The following is a 22874-nucleotide window of genomic DNA, read 5'->3' on the forward strand; positions in this document are numbered from 1 at the left end:
TGCTCCCAGAGGGATGGAGAATGGGATAGCTATCAGGGGAGGGGGTGGGATATGGAGTTTGGGTGGTGGGAATTGTGTGGAGTTGTACCCCTCCTACCCTATGGTTTTGTTAATTAATCCTTTCTTAAATACAAAAAATAAAATAAAATAAAGAAAAATGTTAACATTCACTGGAAATTTTGTGGTGTGATTTTTGTTCTGTTGGTTTTCATAAAACTTTTGTAAATACATCAAGTGTTGTATACTTTACATACACGTGGACCTGACCTGCGCATCTCTCAGATAAGTGAAGACAATTTGGCTACCTATGTACTATGGCCTTCTCCTGCTTGTGAAGAGATCGCCAAAAGCCTCTGCTCTTTCTTCATGAGACTGTTTTGCTGTTTCTGGAACATTTATCTCTGGACCACTCTGTGGTTTCCACTCGCTCGGGTGCACTCAAGACAGCCAGCGAAGTTGGGAAGAGCCAGCGGGCAAGAGGCGAGGTGCTGAGCTGCCTTTTCCACCTCATGGAGCAGCCAGCCAGCCGGCTGCACCCAGACAACCCCGCGCATCCCGTCCGCAGCCCCGCAGCCCGCAGGAGGCCGATGCCAGCACACAGGAGCCCGATGCCAACACGCTGGAGCCCGATGCCAACACGCTGGAGCACGATGCCAACACGCAGGAGCCCGATGTCACCACGCAGGAGCCCAATGCCAGCACACAGGGCAGCCCACAGGAGCCGGCTCTCCACCGCGTGGCCCAGGGCACTGGACGCATGATCCCTCCATGCTGCTCGGCCACTGCAAACAGGGCAGCAGACATGGCAGGGCCATGGGGCAGGGCCGTGGCAGCCTATCATGGCCGCCACCCCTGGGCACCTCGTCCCGCGCCTTCTACAAGGCTGGCCCGCCTGCCCTCGTGCTATGAATTCTATACAGATCCCGAACCTCCCGGGCTCCCTGCCAAAACTGGCCACACTGGCCGAGATCCTCAGCTCCGGTCTGAAGGCAGACAAGCTGGAGTATGCAGAGATTCGTGCAGATTGCAACCTGCAATTCCTTGAAGTGGAGCTGCGCAGGAAGCCACCTCCAGATGGTGACCCCCCCCCCCAACAACTAAGACAGTACACATCTAAATTCATGTTTAAAATGACATGTCCTCGTAATAAAGGTTTCTCTCCAAGTGTATTAATGACCATGTTTATGTGTGTGTTTAAAGTTTGGTAAACAATAACTTTAAGGCTAAATTCTTACTAGACAAAGTTAAATGAAAAAGGTTTTCAACGTAATTCTCATAAAGATAAAATTAACTTACATTTAAAGTCTGAGATAAAAATTAGTTAACAATCAATATATTTTAACTAAGTTGGTTTAAACAAAACCTGCGCACACCTAAGGTGTGTCTCCATCTTTAGTGGATAGAACAAAAGGTTAAATAGACTTGTTGATATGTAAAACTCTCCATTACCTTCTCTATTAGAAATGGTAGATTACACAATGGCTATGGTAATTATTCTCATGCCTGAGGTTTTCTTTCCTGCACACACCTAGGGTGTGTCTCCATCTTGAATGAGTGTAACAAAAGGTTAAAAGACGTTGTTGATATGTAAACGTCTAAAATTCCTTCTCTATTAGAAAGTTTAGATTGCGCTATGGTTATGCTAATAACAAGTTTTGTTTCATAGTAAGTAAATTGCAACCAGCTGCCTTTGGGACTCTAGGCCGTTCCCCACCCCCATGCAAATGCCTTTCGAGACAAGTACGACGCCCCCCAGAGGCAAAAAAATGTTTTCATTTTAAGCTGATAAAGTTTTGCCCACAGAGGCAAAAAATGGCCCCCTCAGGCCTTCCCTTGGCAGCACACTGGTTCTTGTTACTTGCTTACATGTTTCTCCATGTTTCTGCCAGTTTCTTTTTAAAAATACCTGTATGATAGAGGTTTCTGTTCACCCCACACCCCTGATACTGTGGTCATTTAGTTAAAAAAAAGGGGGGGGGAATTGTTGTATGCTTTACATTGGGTTGTTCTAGCTCTCCCCCTGCCAAGAAAATTGGTTCAGTCCTGCTAGTTTTCGTGGGCCCGCTTGTCCCTGCCCCAAGGAACCCCGAGAGAGTTCCAGAGTTGCAGAGTTCGAGAGTGTTTGGTGCCGCCACGGGGGAAAGAGGCAGCAGAGTTCTGTTTGGTGATTAGTTTGGGTTAGTTTATTTATCATTGTTCCTGAATAATGAAATACAGCTTCCCTGCCCAGCCGTATGTCTCTGGTCGTCTCTGTTACCCGCCCATGAAGCTAGCCCAGCCTTCTGGAGCCTCCAAATTTTAACAACAATCAAGCATTTATTTCTAACAAAGAAACTCTCTTAGTTGTTGCTGTCTTTCCTTTATAAGTTCCCTATTTTTATTTAATAAATAGGTTTACACTAAAAAGTAATGTTACTTTTTGGCTAGAAATCATGAACAACTCTTTAACTGTAATCCATAGATGCTGAATTTAGTTTATGAAAAACTTTTCACCAGTTACTTAAGAAGGTGTTTCACTTGCCATAATATAAGTGAGAACCTATGAATAACCCCTACTTACTTCAGGGTCTTTTAAGGATCAATTTTCCTATGTGCTCTTCACAATTACGCCACCCTTAACAAGTTCCACTCATGAAACCCAGCCTCTATAATTATGGGCTGCTTCTACAAAAAGAGAAATCACAAAAGAACATGTGGACAGAAGAATCTGGGTGAAAAGGGGGAGGATATTGTTAAAAGAGCAATTGACAAGAAGGTAAAAGGTTGAGATCTGATTCAAAGTCAGTGGGCAGATATTTTTAAAAGTTCTACCTACTGAATTTAGAGTCAGTGAGAGGGAAGCTGGAGCCTGGATTTAACCTACCCTGAATGAGATGATATCCACAATGGTTAGATGGTAAGTACATGCTGTGCAATGCAAACGTCACATCTAATGTGTTCCTTCCTAGAACTGGCAGAGGCAACCTCCTCTTTAAAACGAATCAGAGTCCTTTCTGGGTTGTGCCAATAAAGGGCTGTCAAATTGCAGCACTGAGACAGTTTATTCCCAAAGTGAAACAGAAAGACAGAGAACATCCCCTGAGCCTGGAGACACCTAATTAGTAATAAAATAAGACTTTATTCCATGAAACATTTCTTCTTTTTCTTAGACTTGAGGCCATACATGTTGAAGTTAATGGTCCCATGAGAGAAGTAGACAGTGATTAGACATGAGTTGAAAGAACAAATGACTCTGGGCTCCAACTAACCATTTCATTTCTGCTCTCTGCTGCAGATGTATTATCCTTTTGCTATGCATACATTTATTTTAATACTGAAAATACTAAGTATCATGTTGTTTTTTGTTATTTATGGTAGGAATGAAGTGTAATATCCCATTTTCTCTACCCAGGAGCATCTTATGTTCTATCCAGGCTTTCTCATTCTACAGGTGCATTCTGGAGGAGGGGTCATAGTGAAGCCTTAATCATAAAAGATAGCTAATAAGACATAGTCATCTATCTATATTTGTATAAATTTTCCCATTTTTTTCCCCTATGGTCCCGTCTTCTATTCCTTTCCAGGTCACCTCAGAGAGCCAACCTCACCACTTGCTTGGGGATTCAGGAAGTAGGTGGGCTCAGAGGGCATTGGACATACCTTGAAGGGGCAGTGGGTCATGTCTCTTTCACAGGTGGATGATATAGTTTCAAGTCTGGTTCTGAGAACAGAAGTGCACGGTCTGCCTCTCTGACTCTTGTAGTGGTGGGCCATGTGGTATGAGGTGGGTAGTGGGCCATTGTGGTATGAGGGGGTGGCCCAGTTCCAGTCTCATTGGTGGTCTCAATGGCGTAGGGGATACCACAAAACCAGGCTGCATTTTGGTTAGGCATCAATCCAGTAGTCCCTGGGAAGGCAGCTACCTTTTGGATGTAGTGCTGGAGGCAGTCGTTGGGGATCAAGGTAGAAATTCTATGCCAGATTGCAGTGTCTCAGCACCTTGTCCAACTTTTCCTGATTCTCCAGGAACTATGCCCACCAGTGTCATAGGATCCTGCAGGCAAACAGTTCATTATCCAGTTCGAAGCCCCTATGCAACTCTTGCTGTGATAAGTTGGAGACAGGGATGGGGGACTACCCACCTAAGTGTCAATCTAGCACCTGTCCAGTATTGAAGCATTTTTCCTCATCAGAATGCATCTGAATTTTGAAGTCATCAAATACCAAGACATGAGTTAAAGTAATCATCAAAGCAGGGGCTGCACCTGCATGTTAGCTGTCAGGCTCAGGCAAAAATTAGTAAAGTCACAGGCACATCAGAATATACCTAAAATAAACTTTCTAGATTCTTCCAACATGAAGACCCCAAATCTCATCTGCTATACTTTTACCTGTATGTTCCTGATTATTAAACAATTTGTTCTGCTTTATATCTTAATTATTTTCTTTTTTAAAAATTTTATTCATTCATTTTCCCTTTTGTTGCCCTTGTTTTTTATTGTTGTTGTAGTTATTATTGTTCTTGTTATTGATGTCTGTGGGGCAAGCTCTGGATGGCCTGTTTTGACCACCTCACGCCCATCAGTCTGTTGGCCACCAGAGAGGTGTCATGAGAACAGGCCGCGGTGGGGGTGAGCATGCAGAGTGACCACTCTGGACACTACAAAAGGGGGTAGTGTGTTTATTGGGTTATATGGAGGTATTCTTATACTGGAACAAGCAGGAAGAAAAAAAGGAAGTATGGTTGGACAAATCATTGTAAAGGTAAATATCATGGAGCGGGAACAAGCTGGGAACAGGAAAGTTGTGGTCTTACCAGGAACGGGCTGGGGCAAAGTTTGATGCAATCTCAACAGTTAAACTCTTGAGGAATTTCCACACCCTTTTGCCTGCTGGAAATGGAAATTTAACTATAATCTGTGCAGAAGTTTCAGTAAACAGCTCCTGCCCTTGGGCCAGGTGCAGAATGCTGGCAATCAAGGCCAGCTGAGGAGAAGGAGGAGGGGTAGGGAGGCCTTTTGGGTGAGCTCCTACCAGTCTCAGAGAGATGATTGGGGTGTCAGCCCTGCTCCACTTGCCATATCCCCACAGCTGTCATCATTGTTAGATAGGATGGAGAGAAATGGAGAGAGGAGGGGAAGATAGAGATGGGGAGAGAAAGACAGACACCTTCAGACCTGCTTCACTGCCTGTGAAGTGATTCTCTTGCAGGTGGGGAGCTGGGGGCTCAAGCTGGGATCCTTATGCTGGTCTTTATACTTTGTGACATGTGCACTCAACCCATGCTACCAGCTGACTCCCATCTTAATTATTTTCAACCACCAAATTGCAGATGCTACCATGATGCCAACCTGACTTCCCTGGGCAGATGACCTCATCAATGTGTCCTGGAATCCCCCTCTCCAGAGCCCTATCCTACTAGGGGAAAATATAAACAGGTTGGGGGTATGGATTGACCTGCCAATGCCCATGTCCAGTGGGGAAGCAATTACAGAAGCCAGACCTTCCACCTTCTGCATCCCATAATGATCCTGGGTTCATGCTTCCAGAGGGATAAAGAACAGGGAAGCTTCCAGTGGAGGGGATGGGATACAGAACTGGTAGTGGGAATTGTATCCTTCTTATCCCACAGTCTTGTTGATCATTATTAAATCACTTAAAAAGAAAAAAAAGCAGGGGCTGAGTGGTGGCACATCTGGTTGAGGGCAAACATTACCAAGCAGAAGGACCTGAGTTTGAGTGCCCTCTCTTCACCTACAAGGTAGAATCTTCATGAATGGTGAAGCAGGTCTGCATGTGTCTTTCTCTTTCTCCCCTTCCCGTCTGAATGTCTCTCTGTTTTATCAAACAAACAAAACAAAACAATTTGTTTTGAGCTGTGGATTCTCGGTGCGGCCACTGAACCCCAGCAATAATTCTGGTGTCACAAAGAGAAAATAATACTCTGACGTTGGGGGTAGAGAGAGTAATGGCTAAGCAGAGAGACTCTCATGCTCCAAAGTCTCTGGTTCAATCTCTCATACCTTCATAAATCAGAAAAAACATGTCATAGACCCAGACTAAAAGCATACTTTGATAATTTTTGAAACATTCTATTTCATATTTTTTTCCTCCATAAATTATATACCTAGTGCATCTATATCTATATTGGGAGAACACATCAGCATTTTTTTTTCAAAAAAATTCTCATTTGTGTAGTCTAGTTGTGAGATACATACACACACACACACACACACACACACACACACACACATATATATATATATATGTTTCTATTGAAAAAGAGACATCTGAACCCTTATCACTGTTAAGAGCCAAATGTATAACATTTGATAACAGCCAAATGTAACATGCTAACATGGTATACCTATTGTAGTAAATTTCTCTCTCTCTCTCTTTTCTTTTGGTGGCTGTTCTTACTACCTGCTTCTGGTAACTACAAATACAATTTCTTTATCTTTGAGTTTTAAAATTATATTTTGCACTTCAATTCCTCTCCTGGGGATATATCCTAAGGACCCCAACACACCCATACAAAAAGATCTGTGTACACGTATGTTCTTTGCAGCACAATTTGTAATAGCCAAAACCTGGCAACAACCCAGGTGTCCAACAACAGATGAGTGGCTGAGCAAGTTGTGGCATATATATGTAATAGAATACTACTCAGGAATTAAAAATGGTGACTTCACCATTTTCAGCTCATCTTGGATGCACCTTGAAAAAGTCATATTAAGTAAAATAAGTCAGAAATAGAAGGATGAATATGGGATGATCTCACTCTCAGGCAGAAGTTGAAAAACAAGATCAGAAAAGAAAACACAAGTAGAACCTGAAATGGAATTGGCGTATTGTTTATGAGGAAGACAGGAGGACAGAGAAAGAACCAGACATCACCCTGGCACATGTGCTGCCAGGGATCAAACTCAGGACCTCATGCTTGAGAATCCAAAGCCCTATCACTGTGCCACCTCCCGGACCACATGTTTTTTAATTTCTTTATTAGATGATTAAAGGTTTAGTTGACAGCAAACAGCAAATACAATAGTTTGTACATTCATAACATTTCCCAGTTTTCCACGTAACAGTTCAACCTGCACTAGGTCCTCCTTTTCCATCATGTTCCAGGACCTGAATCCTCCGCCCTCCACCTCAGCAACTTTTGTTTTAGTGCAATGCACCAACTCCAGTCCTTTTCCCTTCTGATCTTTCTTTTCAACTTCTGTCTATGAGTGAGATCATCCCATATCCATCTTTCTGTTTCTGACTTATTTCACTTAACATGATTCCTTCAGGCTCCATCCAAGATGAGGTGAAGAAGGTGAATTCACCATATTTAATAGCTGAGTAGTATTCCATTGTGTATATAGATCACAACTTACTCAGCCACTTGTCTGTTGTTGGACACCTGGGTTGCTTCCAGGTTTTGGCTATTACAAATTATGCTTCTATGAACATAGGTATACACAAACCTTTTTGGATGGGTGTTTTTGTTCCTTAGGATATCTCTCCAGGAGAGGAATTGCAGTGTCATAGGGTAGGTCCATTTCTAGCCTTCTGAGAGTTCTCCAGATTGCGCTCCACAGGGGTTGGACTAACTGACATTCCCACCAGCAGTGCAGGAGGGTTCCTTTGTCCCCACAGCCTCTCCAGCATTTGTTGCTGCTATCTTTTCTAACAGGAGTGACCTGGTATCTCATCGTTGTCTTTATTTGCATTTCTTTGACCATCACTGACTTGCAGCATTTTTTCATGTTTGTTGGCTTTTTGGATGTGTCTCAAGTTTTATCTTGTAGTTAAGAATTACTATTGAAGAATTTTAAAGGAAGTAATTCATGGCCATTCATTCATTCATTCATTAATTTATTCAACAAAAATGTATTGAGTTTTGAATGTGGAGTTGCAGTTCTGGGACTCATAGCTCTGGCACTATCAGTGAATAAAACAGACGTTATTTCCTTCTTTCCTGGAAGTCACATTCAGTGACAGGTAGTAGGGGGTAGTTACCACTCAAATGAGTAAATTTTTAATAGTTCCTGATGATAAGCATTGCAAAGAAAGGTGAAACAGGAAATTTGAACAGATAATGGAGGGATCAACGGTATTTATATTGGGTGGTCAGATAAGACTTCTCTGATGAAGTGCCAACTGAAGGAAGTGAAAAGGGAGCATGTGGGTATCTGAGCATCCCAGGAAGAGAGAAACTCAAGTGGGAAAGGTCTGAAATGTGAGCATTCATGGTACATCGAGCTGCTTCAGAAGGTCAGAGTGGTGAGACTAGAGGAAATAAAGGGGAAGTAGGCAGGGTATGAAGATGAGGGCCACAGCACTGGAAGGCAGATTGTATGCATCAGTAAGCTTAGTGCTTTGTCTTCTTCCCATTTCTTACTTTCAGAATATCTTCCACGCTTTTTAGTATCTGCAGACACATGGGAGAGAAAAGGAGAGATAGAGAGATGAAGTGGGTGTTATCTTCTGGTGTCCCTGCAGCATGGATGGTGGTTAAGTTTAGATTCTGTAATCAGGCTAAGTGGATTCAGATCATGACTCTTGCATGTAACATTGGACAAATTACCCAGACTTTTCTGTTTCACTCTCCTTATCCAAAAAAAAAAAAAAAAAAAATGGAGATGTGGTTGCTGATGCTGTCCTTTATATCTGAGGACTATTTGAAGGTGACATGAATTAGGGGCTGAGCAGTGGCACACCCAGTTAAGCGCACATAACACCTTGAGCAAGGACCTGGATTTGAGCCCCTGCTCCCCACTTGCAGGGGGAATGCTTAATGAGCAGTGAAATGAGTCTGCAGGTGTCTATCTTTCTCTCTCACTTTCCCCCTTCTCAATTTCTGTCTGTGCTGTCAAAGAAAAAAAGAAAAGAAAAAAAAAAGGAAAAGTAGCCACAGGGAGCAGTAGATTCATAGTTCAGGCACTGAGCCCCAATGATAACACTGGTGGCAAAAAAAGAAAGAAAAGGATGACATGACTTAGTATGTGGGAGGCATTTAGAACAATACATGCTATATAGGAAGCATCACATAAGAGCATGCTGGATAGATATTGGCTGGATAATTAAGAGCAGTGAGAATAATCCTTGTCTAAAGTAAATCCCCAAATCTAGTATGTTGTTCTTCTCAAGAGTCTTTTCCTCCTGAGAGAAACAGTATTTTCTGACATATTTTTAATAGTAAAATTCCAGACATGAGAAGCATCTATCTAGGGCAGAGAGTTTTGATTAGGAAAGACTTCCTGGCATGCCTTCTATAATAGACTATTACAATGTACTTCTCTTTATAGATAGACCATCCCTTTCTTTCACCAGAATTGTAAAGGGAGTAGCTTTTTTTGTTTGTTCATTTGTCTCATTGACCCAATATGCTTATGACTTTCAGTGTCAAAACCTTTGTTTTATTTAATACTAAGCTGTAAATGTTATGAATTGAAGGATCCACACTTGTATAAAAAATAAGCCTATTACATGCACTCGGAAAGGAGAAATGGCTCTAAGCTGCAGGAGAAATGGTTCATCTTGCACATCTGAGAGTCAGAATCGGTGGAGGGTTGAACAATAAGGGGAGGACCATTGTAGCATATGCTCATGAATAATGAATCTGACATTACAGCTATGCAAATGGAACACAGCAAGCTCTAAGCTAAAACTTGGTTTCATCATTTATTCACGGCCTCTTGTGTTTAGCACCTGGATACTGCTCAGGATGGCAAGGGAACAAAGCAATCTGTTTTGGGGGGGGGGAGGCTGGAGAAGGCCTGCATGAGAGAGCCAGATATCTGAGATGGTGCTATTTCCATTGAAATCCCTGCAGGCCAATGGAGGTGAACAAAATCCTAGAGGAAATGTGCATGCTCAGTTGCTTAGTGTGGACAAATGTGAAAGCTTATTAAAGCACAGTGTGGCAATAATTGCCAATGCTCAGGGTAATAGACAAAGGCAAGTTAGAAGCTTAGTGTAATTCAGTGCATTTTATGATCTTTACATTTGAATATTTAGATCTGCATAGAATAGACATCACAGTCAACTTAATTTTTCAGGGTTCCTATACTTTCTGACAGTTTTGAATTTACCTTTAAATTAAATAATATTTAGAAAATTCAAACATCCTTACCTTGAAAAATTCATGTTAAGTGAAATAAGTCAGAAACAGAAGGATGAATATGGGATGATGTCACTCTCAGGCAGAAGTTGAAAAACAAGATCAGAAGAGAAAACACCAGTAGAACCTGAACTGGAATTGACATATTGCACCAAAGTAAAAGACTCTGGGGTGGGTGGAGGGGAGAAGAGGAGAATACAGGTCCAAGAAGGATGACAGAGGACCTAGTGGGGGTTGTATTGTTATATGGAAAACTGGGAAATGTTATGCATGTACAAACTATTGTATTTACTATAGAATATAAAACATTAGTCTCCCAATAAAGAAATTAAAAAAATTAAACATCCTTAACATAATGCAGGTCTGGAGACATGAGGAATTTAGATCACAAAAGTCTCTGCATTAGTTTATTTATTATGAACAGGAACAGTCTTCTACTTCTGCTTCTTCACTAACAAGATCATCCAAAGAGACTTTCCAATGATGGAGGGTCCTTCTAAGATTGGAGAGGATTCCTGTGTAAATCCACAGTGTGAGAGAGAACCCGGCCTAGTAACTGTCCCTTTAACAGCTGCAGAAAATGAAGCAATTCAGACTTGTTTCTATAAGCTTTGTGGAAGATTTTATATTTCCTTTTCATTATACAGTTATTTCCAAACACTGACATGAGAGTCTTTCTTGTATTGCAGATATATCTTAATATAATAGCATGAAAAAAAATGTCAGCATTGACAAATAGGAAATATTGTCACCTGTATGCCAGTGGCTATGAGGAATTTCTACAAGATGAGACTGAGCAAAAAGAAAATATGGAATAGACAGTGAGTCTCCTTGAACACTAGAATTTCCTGAAGAGTAATGAAAAGCTCAGTTGTCAGAGCCTTCCTTGCTCCTCAGATGTTTGGTGGCTACTGATCTGGGGCTGCCGGGCCAGCTTCACGGGCAGGAGAGAGACGACCAGGAACTCATGGCTGAGCGGGGAATGCAATTCAATGTTTATTGATCAGAAAATAATCTGCATTTATAATTTCCAGGAAGGAAGTGGCAGGATGGAAAAAAGGAAGTGACTAGGAGAGGGGGCAGAGTGCAAAAAGAGTGCAAACTAGTGGGGATTAAACCAGTGGGGATTAAACCAATGCCCTGCAGGCAGAGCGGGTCTCAGACAAAACAATGACTATGTAAATAGACCACAACATCAAGCAATGCAGCAGACCTGGCGTAATGGGATGAGACTCAAGTACTGGTATATGAAATGCTTCTCAAGTGGTTTTGACATGTCACCAGATTGGAGACCCAGTCCTCCAACAGCAAACTGTTCACCAGCTGTAGTTCAGAGTAAAAGGGACTGGGGATGTAGGAAAGGGCAGGTTGAAGGGCATTTGTAGGTTTACAAAAATACCTATGAGCGCAAATCACACTGAGTGAGAATTTCTCATTGGTGGCCAGTTGTAACAACTTACACTTGGTCTGGATGGTGGCTCTTTTCTCTCCGATTTCCAGGAGCAAGGGAATAGGGTCCTGGGTCTGGTGGGTGGGGAGATGTGTTCTGAAACATCAGCAGACAGTTTTCATCAGTTGTGGCACTTAGAACTTCAAGTGCACCAAATGGAATGAAGTTGCCTGGCACCCTAATTCTCCCTGCTGCTTTTGTGGTGCTGAAAAGGTTGCTGGCCCTTGATTGAAAGATCCAACTGCTGCTCAGCCTAGAAGTTCAGCATCTAACCAACAGTGAGGTGGAACCTCAAGAGAGTCACATGGGACCCACCTACCCTAAGCAGTTAAGCAAGTGGAACTCCACAAGGTCCAGTAAATTAAAAATCAACTTGATGCAGATTCACTATGTTGGTTCTCTCTTGGCCTTTGGTGAACTGTCTGACTGGTTCAGTTACTGTCAGACAATAGAAGCTGCCCAGATCACTTAGTATCAGAAAATAGCCTCACCTTAGCACTCGGTAGCAGACAGAAAGTTCAATATAAAGTTTTCTTTACTTTTCTCTCCTCTGTTTGTTCCTGGATTCCACACCCAGCCTAGGAGGCAGGGGCAGGAAAGGACACTCATGACTGGTGCTGTCACCATCTGGTACTCTGCTAGCTTGACAGACACTTGAAGCTGATGGGGGCACTTGAGAGGGCCCTCAGAGATGTCTCCCTGTCTCCCTAGGAACACTCCACTGCATTTTTTTGGGTGAAGCTGAGGCTGCTCTCTCACTGCCTGCTAGCAACTCCTCACTTTAAAAAAAAAAACAAAACTCTTCAAGGACTCTCTGTGGAGCCATGCTCATTGTAGAGAGGTTTCTCACAGCACACTAAAACTTTGCTCCAGAGAACTCCTCCAGTTCATCCATTTATTTATTTATTTATTTATTTATTTATTTATTTTAAAGATCTGTTTCTTTATTGTCAGAGAGGTAGAGGACAAAAAAAGAGAGAGAGAGATAAAGGTGGAAGAGAGGGGAGAGAGAGAGAGAGGGTGCAAATTGGGGACTGTTCAGCTCTGGCATCTGGAGGTGCTGGGGATTGAGCCTGTCACTTCTGGGGCTAAGATTTTGAACTCCAGTTGGCATACATTTTATTATAATTCCCAATTAGTGATCCAACACCCTGCTTTGGATGATGGGGGTTGGTCACTTAAGAGTGACATAATGTGTATATGACCTTTGCAGTTATGCAAGATTTCTTGTTTGGAATGTGTTAAGATTTTGCTGTCACTATTCTGAACTTTTTAATAAATGTGGTACCAGTATTTTGCACATGAACAATATCACTGCTAAAGCGCCTTTCCAGGATGAATTTTTTTTTCTCTCTCTCTCTCCCTTAAAGATTTTACTTACTTATTAATGAGAAAGATATGAGGAGAGAGAGAAAGAACCAGACATCACTCAGGTACATGTGCTTCAGGAAAATGAACTCAGGACCTCATGCTTGGGAGGCCAGTGCTTTATCCACAGTGATATCTACCAGAACAACTAATTTCCTCATTATTTATTTGTTTATTTATTTCATAGTGGGGCAGTGAAAAGGGACAGAAAGAGGAGGGGGAGACACCACAGTACTGTTCTGTGATCCATGGAGCTTTCTTAGTACTGTCCACAGTGCTCTCATGTTATGTTAGGACTCAAATTCAAGGCCTCTATCAAGATAAGACAATATTTTATTGAGTAAACTATCTCTTTCCCCGAGACTTTTAAATAATTTAAAGATAGGCTTTCCTGCTCTTTCCTTTTGAACCAGGCCTAGAATAGTATATAATCAGTCCCAAATGCCCCTTGTTAAACTGGGCATTTTTAAAAAAGATTTAAAAAAATATTTATTTATTCCCTTTTGTTGCCCTTGTTGTTTTATTGTTGTAGTTACTATTGTTGTTGTTATTTATGTCATTGTTGTTGGATAGGACAGAGAGAAATGGAGACAGGAGGGAAGACAGAGAGGGGGAGAGAAAGATAGACACTTGCAGACCTGCTTCACCTCCTGTGAAGTGACTCCCCTGCAGGTGGGGAACCAGGGGCTTGAACTAGGATCCTTATGCCGGTCCTTGCACTTTGCAGTCACCTGTGCTTTACCCGCTGCTGCGCTACCGCCCGACTCCCTAAAGTGGGTATTTTTACTGAAACTAAGAAATGGTCTTAGTTTTGGTATCTCATTATACCTGTTCCTGAGGAGATTTTAAGTATGTGTAGAATTCTCATTTTTGAGTCTGGTTAAACTGGAGGAAAAACCAACACATTTGGGTCCTATGAAAAGGCTGAGGCAAAAAAGAACAGAGCTCACAGGAGGCAAAGGAAGGACACATATGAAAAAAGATTTACCGCAGGAAACAAAAAGTAATTTAAGGCAGCATCTGCTTGTACTTTCAATAAAATTCAATTAAGTTTGGATTCTATGAAACATGAGATTAAAGATGAGATAAGACAATAAATATCAAAAGTAAGCTTGCTTACAGGAAGGAAAGAAAAAATAAAGAGAGACAGAAACAAGAAAGATGGCTTTGAGTTTTTTTTTTCTTAATGAGTTGGCACAATCTTCTAATGTATTAGGAGTATTGTAGTAGACCCTGTGAATAATTGCATCAGTTACATGGAGAACTAGCTTAAAGTGTCTCCAAATGCTGAAAAAAGCAATGAAGTTGAAATAATGACAGAGAAAAAAAAAGATATCAAAGAGAGGCAAAAGAGAAGTACACATGTCAGTGGAGTTCTTACAGGAGATAAAAGAAAAATGGGTTAGAAGCAATGCTCACAGACAGCCAGAGACATTCTCTACCTCCTGATGAGCTTGGCACATAGTAGAAAATGTAGGGAACTCCAGGCTTTATATTAGATAAAGCATTATTATGCAAACACACACACGGCATGCATGCACACACACACACACACACACACACACACACACACACACACACACACACACACACACAAGAATGATGTGATTAATAGGATGTAGTCAAATACTTTTTTGAATTGGAATGTGTTTTTCTGAAAATCTCACAAGTGCCTTTCTAGTTCAAGTACAAGTTATACATGCAGTGATAAAACATCCCCATCTTATGACCACAGAATGTGAGCTCAGATCTATAGGGATGTTGAAGTCACATAGGCTCCTAAGTTGAATGTGGGCCCCAGATCAGATCAGATCAGTGGGGTTTATAGTCAACAATATTTATACACCTTTTCCATTTTTGGGAGCTACTCTCTTCCCTGATCCAGATTTCTGGTCCTTTTTTCAACCATGACATCATCTCCCCAGACAATAACTTGGATTCACCTGCATATCAGATTTCAGGCTCAGAGAAAACAAACAAACAAAAAACCAGTATAGCCACAGGCCCTTTGGAATATAACTAAAATAGCCCTACTCACTACCTACAGAACAGAGACCCCCCCCCCAACTATTCATCTGCACTATTCCAGCCTTTAGGTTCATGATTAGTCAACAATTTGTTTGGCTTTAGATGTTAACTCTATTTTCAGCTACCAGGTTCCAGATGCTTGCATGATGCCAACCAGACTTGCCTGGACAGACAACCCCAACAGTGTGTCCTGGAGCTCTGGTTCCCCAGAACCTCACCCCACTAGGGAAAGAGAGAGGCAAGCTAGGAGTATGGATCGACCTGTCAATGCCCATGTTCAGCAGAGAAGCCAGATCTTCCACTTTCTGCATCCCACAATGACCTTGGGTTCATACTCCCAGAGGGTTAAAGAATAGGAAAGCTATCAGGGGAGGTGATGGGATACGGAGATCTGGTGGTGGGAATTGTGCGAAGTTGTACCCCTCTTATCCTATGGTTTTGTCAATGTTTCCTTTTTATAAATATTTTTTTTTTTTAAAAAAAGAATAGGACTATCAAGGGAGGGGTTGGGATATGGAATTCTTGTGATGGGAATTGTGTGGAATTGTACCTGTCTTATTCTATGGTTTTGTCAGTGTTTCCTTTTTATAAACAAAATAAAATAAATAAATAAATAAAGGAAGAAAGAAAGAAAGAAAAAAAAGAACATCCCCATCTTTCTCTATTTAAGGCTTCTGTGCTAAAGGAGAGAGTAAAAACAGTAAAAATACTATTTATAAATATAATGAGACTTTGCAAAATGCTTTCTGTAGGATGCCTGCTCTTCAAATCTCCCAACAGGCAGACAGTGTTAGCAAGATACAAGTAGTAAACATCATGCAGTACATACACAGCAAGCACACCTGCAACTTACTAGTGTTATAATGCAATGTTACTTCAATTCAACATTATGAATAGAATGTGCCATATTAACAGTGGAACACTCACAGGTTTATGCAGAATGGTATTTATGAAAGCTAAATTAGAAAAGAAATTCCTATGAGTTTGGAGGAGGCAGAGAGGAAATTTCCTATTATTATGACTTAGAGAACTAGTTGTCATATATTCCTGTGGATTATACATTTAGGGAAATGAGCTTTGATGTAAGGATAGGACATTGAATCCTTGTCTTGTGTGTTAGAAAAGCTGTAAAGATGACATTTGGGCCTAACAAGAAAAGGGCCAATAGAACTGGCTGGGGAATAGGTTCTGTTACCATCCAAAATATTCTCAACTCTACTTGAAGTTTCATAGTTACTAAACAATACAGCAGTTCCACATATCTGAAGGAAGTTTTTACAATCAGTAGCTTATTTCCCAAAATGGCCTATCAAAAAGTCTATTAGAAAGATAAACAGAATAGACCTACCTTCTAAATAGAACCACAAGTGATAATGATGTCAGATCCATTCCATTTCTTAGTAAAAATCACTATGGTATTTGGACAAAATAAGTGGTAAAAATGCCTACAGAACATTTTACTATACCATGGCAGCCTGAGAGTACGTTTAATGAATCATGGAAAGCTTTAGCTCATGAGTTTAAAAATCGTAAACACTTAGCAACTACTATTTTCGTGCCTGTGGCAGAAATTGCTAGCCTATTATAATAGCCTTGCTTGCTAAGCTGACACTGCCTTAGAAATCTGTTCAGTACATAATACCATCAGCCTCTATTAATCCATCAAAGCTGGCATGCAGGACTCCAAATACAGTTCATCTCTCTAACTTTCCAGAAGGTAAGTTTACTGAATCTCAAAAGGAGAGAATGGCTGGACATTTGGTAGAAAATCCAGGGCTGTAATTGGGGTTTTGATTCCCTAGTCACAGACAGTCTTTGTATGATATCTTGTTACAATTCAAACTTTGGGACAAATGCAAGGACTGTAAGATTATAGTCCAAAACTAACTTCAGTGTGTGTGTGTATGTGTTACTACTATATGACATAACTGGTATGCATGTGTTACTATCACTGTGTTTTGACTGGGGTGTGTGTGCTTCTACTATGTGGCAGTGACTCTTATGTTCATGCTTAGATGTTATTACCATACACCTGAAGTTATTTCCCTGTAAGATTTAATTGGCAACACTAACTACCACCAGTTTTCCTAATCTGCAGTTATGGCTGCTATATTTCCTCTTGGTTGTGCTTAGCCCTCATTTCATCCCAGGCAGCCTTTTTTTTTTTTTTCCCTCCAAGGTTATTGCTGGGGCTCAGTGCCTGTACTATGAATACACTGGTCCCTGAGGCCATTTCCCCCCTTTTTGTTGCCCCTTTTGTTTATCGTTGTTGTTGCATAGGTCAGAGAGAAATCAAGAAAGGAAGGGAAGACAGGGAGAGAGAAAGACAACTAAAGATCTGCTTCACTGCTTGTGAAGTGACCCCCTGCTGGTGGGGAGCTCAGGGCTCCAACAACTGGGTTTCCTACACTGGTCCTTGTGCTTTGAGCGCTTAACTTGCTCCGCTACAGCCCAGTCCCCAAGCAGCCTTTTTAAAAAATTGATTTAATAATGATTGATAAGACCATAGGATAAAAGGGGTATACAGTTTCACACAATTCCCAACCCCAGAGCTCCATATCCTATCCTCTTCATTGGAAGCTATCCTATCCTTTGTCCCTCTGGGAGCATGGACCCAGGATGTAACTTCTGCAACTGCTTCTCCACTGGACATAGATGTTGGCAGCTGGATCCATACTCCCAGCCCAGGCAACCTTCTATCTCCTCAGCATTTGTGTTTCTATATAGTATCCCTATGCCACATCCACAATTTTGTTTTCTATGGTTTCAGTTACTCATGGTGAATATCAGACTGAAAACATTTAATATGTTAATGAATTTTGAGTAAAAGTTGAAAAAAGAGCATATTCATATAACTTTTATTACTATGTACTGTTATGATTGTTCTATTTTACTATCAGTTATTGCTAGCCGCTTACTCTCTCTTATTCATAAATTCAACCTTAACCTAAGTGTGTATGCATAGGAAAAACATTTATCCTGTGATGTATTGCACCAAAATAAGAGACTCTGGGGTGGTTGAATGTGGGGGGGTTTAGGTCCTGGAACATGATGGCAGAGGACCTAGTGGGGGTTGTATTGTTATGTAGAAAACTGGGAAATGTTATGCATGTACAACTGTTGTATTTACTGTCAACTGTAAAATATTAATTCCCCAATAAAGAAATCAAAAAAGAAACAAACAAACAAACAAAAAAATAGTACAGGGGCCAGGCAGTGGCACACCTGGCTAAGTGCACACACTACAGTGCACAAGGACCCAGGTTGAGTCCCTGGTCTCCAGCTGCAGAGGGGAAGCTTCACTAGTGGTGAAGCAGGGCTGCAGGTGTTTTTTTTTTTCTCTCTCTCTCTCCCCCTCTCTATTCCTCTCCGTTCTCAGTTTCTTTCTGTGTCTATCTAATAATAAATAAAAATTTAAAAAAGAATAAAACATTAAAAAAACATTTATATGAGTTGGTATAGTTCAAGGCTTTAGGTTTACAGTAGGGAGTCTTTGATACTTCCCCTACAAATAAGGAAGGTCTGTTCTTGGACAGCTATTATCTTTCATGCTTTTAAAGTCCACTTATATTGTGATGGCTCTCACATCTGTTTCCAGGCATAATTTCTCACCCGGGCTTTAAGATTTATGCATCCAAGAATTTTCTGCATCAGTACACTTAATTATTCTCTGAAAACTTAAAAATTCATTATGTTCCAAAACAAACTACTCCTCTTCATTGCCAAGCCCAAGAATATTAACTGTGTGTGTGTGGGATGTAGACAGTCACTTTTCCTAACATTGTCACCTATCTTTTTACCTAGATCCAAACCCAGAAAATATGTTTAGATTTACCTCTTCATATCTCTCTATTCCATACTCCAAGTACTTTTGATTTAATTTTTTAAATTGAGAGATATATTGCCATTCAGCCGTTCAGGATGCTCTATTTTGTTTTAGTCTTTAGAAAAAAAATGCAACTCTGATGGTATAAGATTATATCATTATAACATGATATAGCATTACAGCTGGGTCACCTTCCTGATCCTTGATTTAATTTCTTAGAGGAGTCTTGAAATTTGTCTGGTTTCATCCTGAATGATGTAAGAGCCTACTGGCTGTCCCATAGCTGTAACTACTGGCCTTAAAACCTTCTCTCTGCATTCAGGGTGGTCACTGTCAAATTGATTCTTTCTTACTTTGTTACTTTGTAATGCAAAATTTATATAGGCATCATTTTGCCCTTAGAATAAAGTTTGTACTTCTTTAAAAATATTTTTTTGGTAATTTTTTTTGATAGGAAAGAGAGAAATTGAGAGAGAAAGAGACACACCTGTAACAGTGCTTCACCACTTGTGAAGATTCCCCCCTATAAGTAGGAACCAAGGGCTTGAACCCAGGTCCTTGTGTATGGTAATGGGTGTTCCAAACTGGATGCACCACCATCCGGCCCCAAGCCTATGATTCTTACTATGACTTCCATGCTTTGGTATTATTCACCCCCCACTGCCTGTCCAATATCTGTTTTCATTATGTGTGTATGTAGCTCACCCCAGCATGCATATAGTCTCATCTCACTCCCCTTCCTAGATCCTTTTTCTCAAGTATCTTTCTTTGTCATGTAATGCTGAGATATACTAAGTTCCAGATTTTTAATTTTTTTTTATTCATAAAAAGGAAACATTGACAAAACCATAGGAGAAAAGGGGTACAACTCCACACAATTACCACCACAAGAAGTCCGTATCTCATCCCCTCCCCTGATAGCATTCTTATTCTTTAACCCTCTGGGAGTATGAACCCAAGGTCATTGTAGGTAGAAGGTCTGGATTCTGTAATTACTTCCCTGCTGAACATGGCCTTTAACAGGTTGATCCATACTCCCAGCATGCCTCTCTTTTCCTAGTGGGGTGGGGTTCTGGGGAAGCTGTGCTTTAGGACACACTGGTGGTGGTGTCTGTCCAGGGAAGTCTGGTTGGCATCATGTTAGCATCTGGAACCTGGTGGCTAAAAAGAGAGTTAACATACAAAGCCAAACAAATTGTTGAGCAATCATGGACCTAAAGGCTGGAATAGTGCAGATGAAGAGTTGGGGGGGGGTCCTCCATTTTGTAGATAGCTAGTAGGCATATTTTAGTTATATTCCAAAGGGCCTGTGTCTATACTAGCTTTTTTTTCCCTCTGAGCCTGAAATCTGATATGCAGGTGGATCCAAGTTATTGTCTGAGATGATTTCATGACTGGAAAAAGGATCACAAAGCCAGGTTAGGGAAGAGAGTAGCTCCCTAATATGGGAAAGGGGTATAAATACTGTTGACTCAGATTTTTTTTATATGCGATATTTTGAACTTGAATGCCTGTGTGAGACCTTGAACACTTGGGGAGCAAGTCAACATAAATCTGTTAAACTGCTTTGACACTCCTTCACTGCAGTTCTCAGAGTCCTTACACTGATTGGGTGGCAGGAGGTTAGAATAAATAATCTAATAAAATAAAATAATCACTAGATTGAGTAACTGAAGGGCAGGGGAGATAGTACAGTGGTCATGCCTGAGGCACCAAAGGTCCCATATTCAATTTTTAACACCATCATAAACCAACCAGATCTAAGCATTATGCTGGTTAAAAGGGAAGAAAACAAACAAACAAACAAAAACTAAAGTGAGTTACTAAGTAGAATTTCTTTCTTTTTTTTTTTTTTTTTTTATTGCAACCAGGGTTATTGCTGGGGCTCAGTGCTGGCACTATGAATCCACTCCTCCAAGTGACCATTTTTTCCTTTTTTTAAAATTTTATTTTATTAGTGACTTAATACTGATTTACAAAATCATCAGGTAACAGGGGATAATTTTGCACCATTCCTACCACTAGAGGTCTGTATCCCCATTCTCTCCATTGGAAGCAACAATAGTTCTTCCAAGGTCACAGATATGGGTCGACTATTCTTTCTTTCTTTCTTTCTTTCTTTCTTTCTTTCTTTCTTTCTTTTTTTCTGTAGTGGTGGTTTGATTTTTTCCCCATATCATAAAAATAAATGAAGTTAAATCTTTTCAAAAGCAAAATAAATAGAAATTCCTATTTCTAGCCCAACCTTTGTGAATTACAGATTTCTATATTGAATTGCCTATTCAATGTTCCATTTGTATACTTAATGAGATCTGACACTTAGCATGTATATGATATATTTTCTAAATTTTTAAAATATTTATTTATTTAATTTCCCTTTTGTTGCCCTTTTTTTATTGTTGTTGTAGTTATTATTGTTGTTGTTATTGATGTCATCTTTGTTAGGACAGAGAGAAATGAAGAGAGGAGGGGAGTGGGAGAGAAAGACAGACACCCGCAGACCTGCTTCACCGCCTGTGAAGTGACTCGTCTGTAGGCGGGGAGCCGGGAGCTTGAACAGGGATCCTCACTCCAGTCCTTGCACTTCGTGCCACGTGCCCTTAACCCACAGCGCTACCACCAGACTCCCTGTATATGATATCTTGATTCCTCTAGTTAAACCTGCTCTTATGCTATCTTTCTTGTTTTAGTAAATGACATCTCCATTATTGTTGCTCTTGCCAACAATTTTAGAATCAAACTTGTGTAATATACTTGACCTCACTATACTTCATGCCTTTTAGGGGTATCTGCTAATCTCTGTGTCTTAGATACTGAAAGGGTTTTGATCTGGCATATGGTTGCAAGTAATTTAGATATTTAAAAAAACTATATATACAGATATATTTTTAGAGCTCATTGAGCAATTTAAGTCCAGTGTCAGAATTTGATCACCTGACAAGACTGGAACATTACTTAGGTTCAAAATAATCTATGCTTAAAAATAAACTCAGCTATGGTCTAGGCAGTTAGAGAAATTGAAGTATTAAATCTGTTCTCCCTTGGCATGTTAAATTAATAGTGATTTGTAAGATTATAAATTAATAAGATTATTATTTCCTACCACCAAAGATTTGTGTCTCCTACCACCCCTATCTCCCTACATAATAGTTTTAGATATGGGTTGACTTTTTGTTTGTTTTCAAGTTCAATTCTCTAAATTCCATATGAGTGAAACCATCCTGTAGTTGTCCTTTATCTCCTTACTTACTTCACTAAGCACAGTCTTCTCCTGTTCCATTCATTATTACCCCAAGAGACACACATCATCTTTTTTTGCTGAGTAGTACTTCACTGAGTGTACGTCTAACAACTTTTATTTTATTAGCTAGGACAGAGAGAAACTGAAAGATAATGGGGAGACAGAGAGAGGGAAAGAAAAACATACAGCTACAGACCTGTTTCACCAATTGTGATGTGGACCCCCTGCAGATGGGGAGCGGGGGCTTGAACCAGGGCCCTTGATCTTAGTAACCTGTGCTTAACCAGGTGTGTCATTGCTTGGCTCCCACTAAGTAGACTTTAGATGCCATATTTTTTTCCAATAAGAACACTCCACAGTCCAGAGAGTGAGTTTGGAGGAATGGAGGACTGAATAGAGGTGCCTACTTTGGAACCAAAGTGATACATATCCAAGTTTTAGGTTCAACCTAAGAAATTTCCACTCTGAGTGACTACTTGATGATGTCTTGGTGACATCATCACATAATTTCTTAAGTTAATTTTTTTTTTTTTCTGATTTGGCTCTTCCAGGAACACATTGTGAAGATAATAGCCTGTGGCTCTTATGGGCCTTTAAATTGCAATGCTAGCTGCTGCAAACCTGAATATTCCTACAGTCTTCATAGAGATGCTGGGAGAGCAACACATGATGTTGGCTACCAAATTTGAGAAAGTAACCCTTGAGCCACAAGGGTCACATTGAGATGGAATGCTTGAGCCACAGAAGTCTTTGGGGTGGAGGGAGGGAAATTTTCGAGCAGATAGGAAAATAATAACAACAGATCTGGAGAAGTCCTGTGCTTGGCAAATCCAAATACAATATAAGAGGGTTGTGGATTGCAGCAAAGTAC

The sequence above is a fragment of the Erinaceus europaeus genome, chromosome 3 (assembly GCF_950295315.1).
Source record: "Erinaceus europaeus chromosome 3, mEriEur2.1, whole genome shotgun sequence".
In the NCBI taxonomy this organism is placed as follows: domain Eukaryota; kingdom Metazoa; phylum Chordata; class Mammalia; order Eulipotyphla; family Erinaceidae; genus Erinaceus; species Erinaceus europaeus.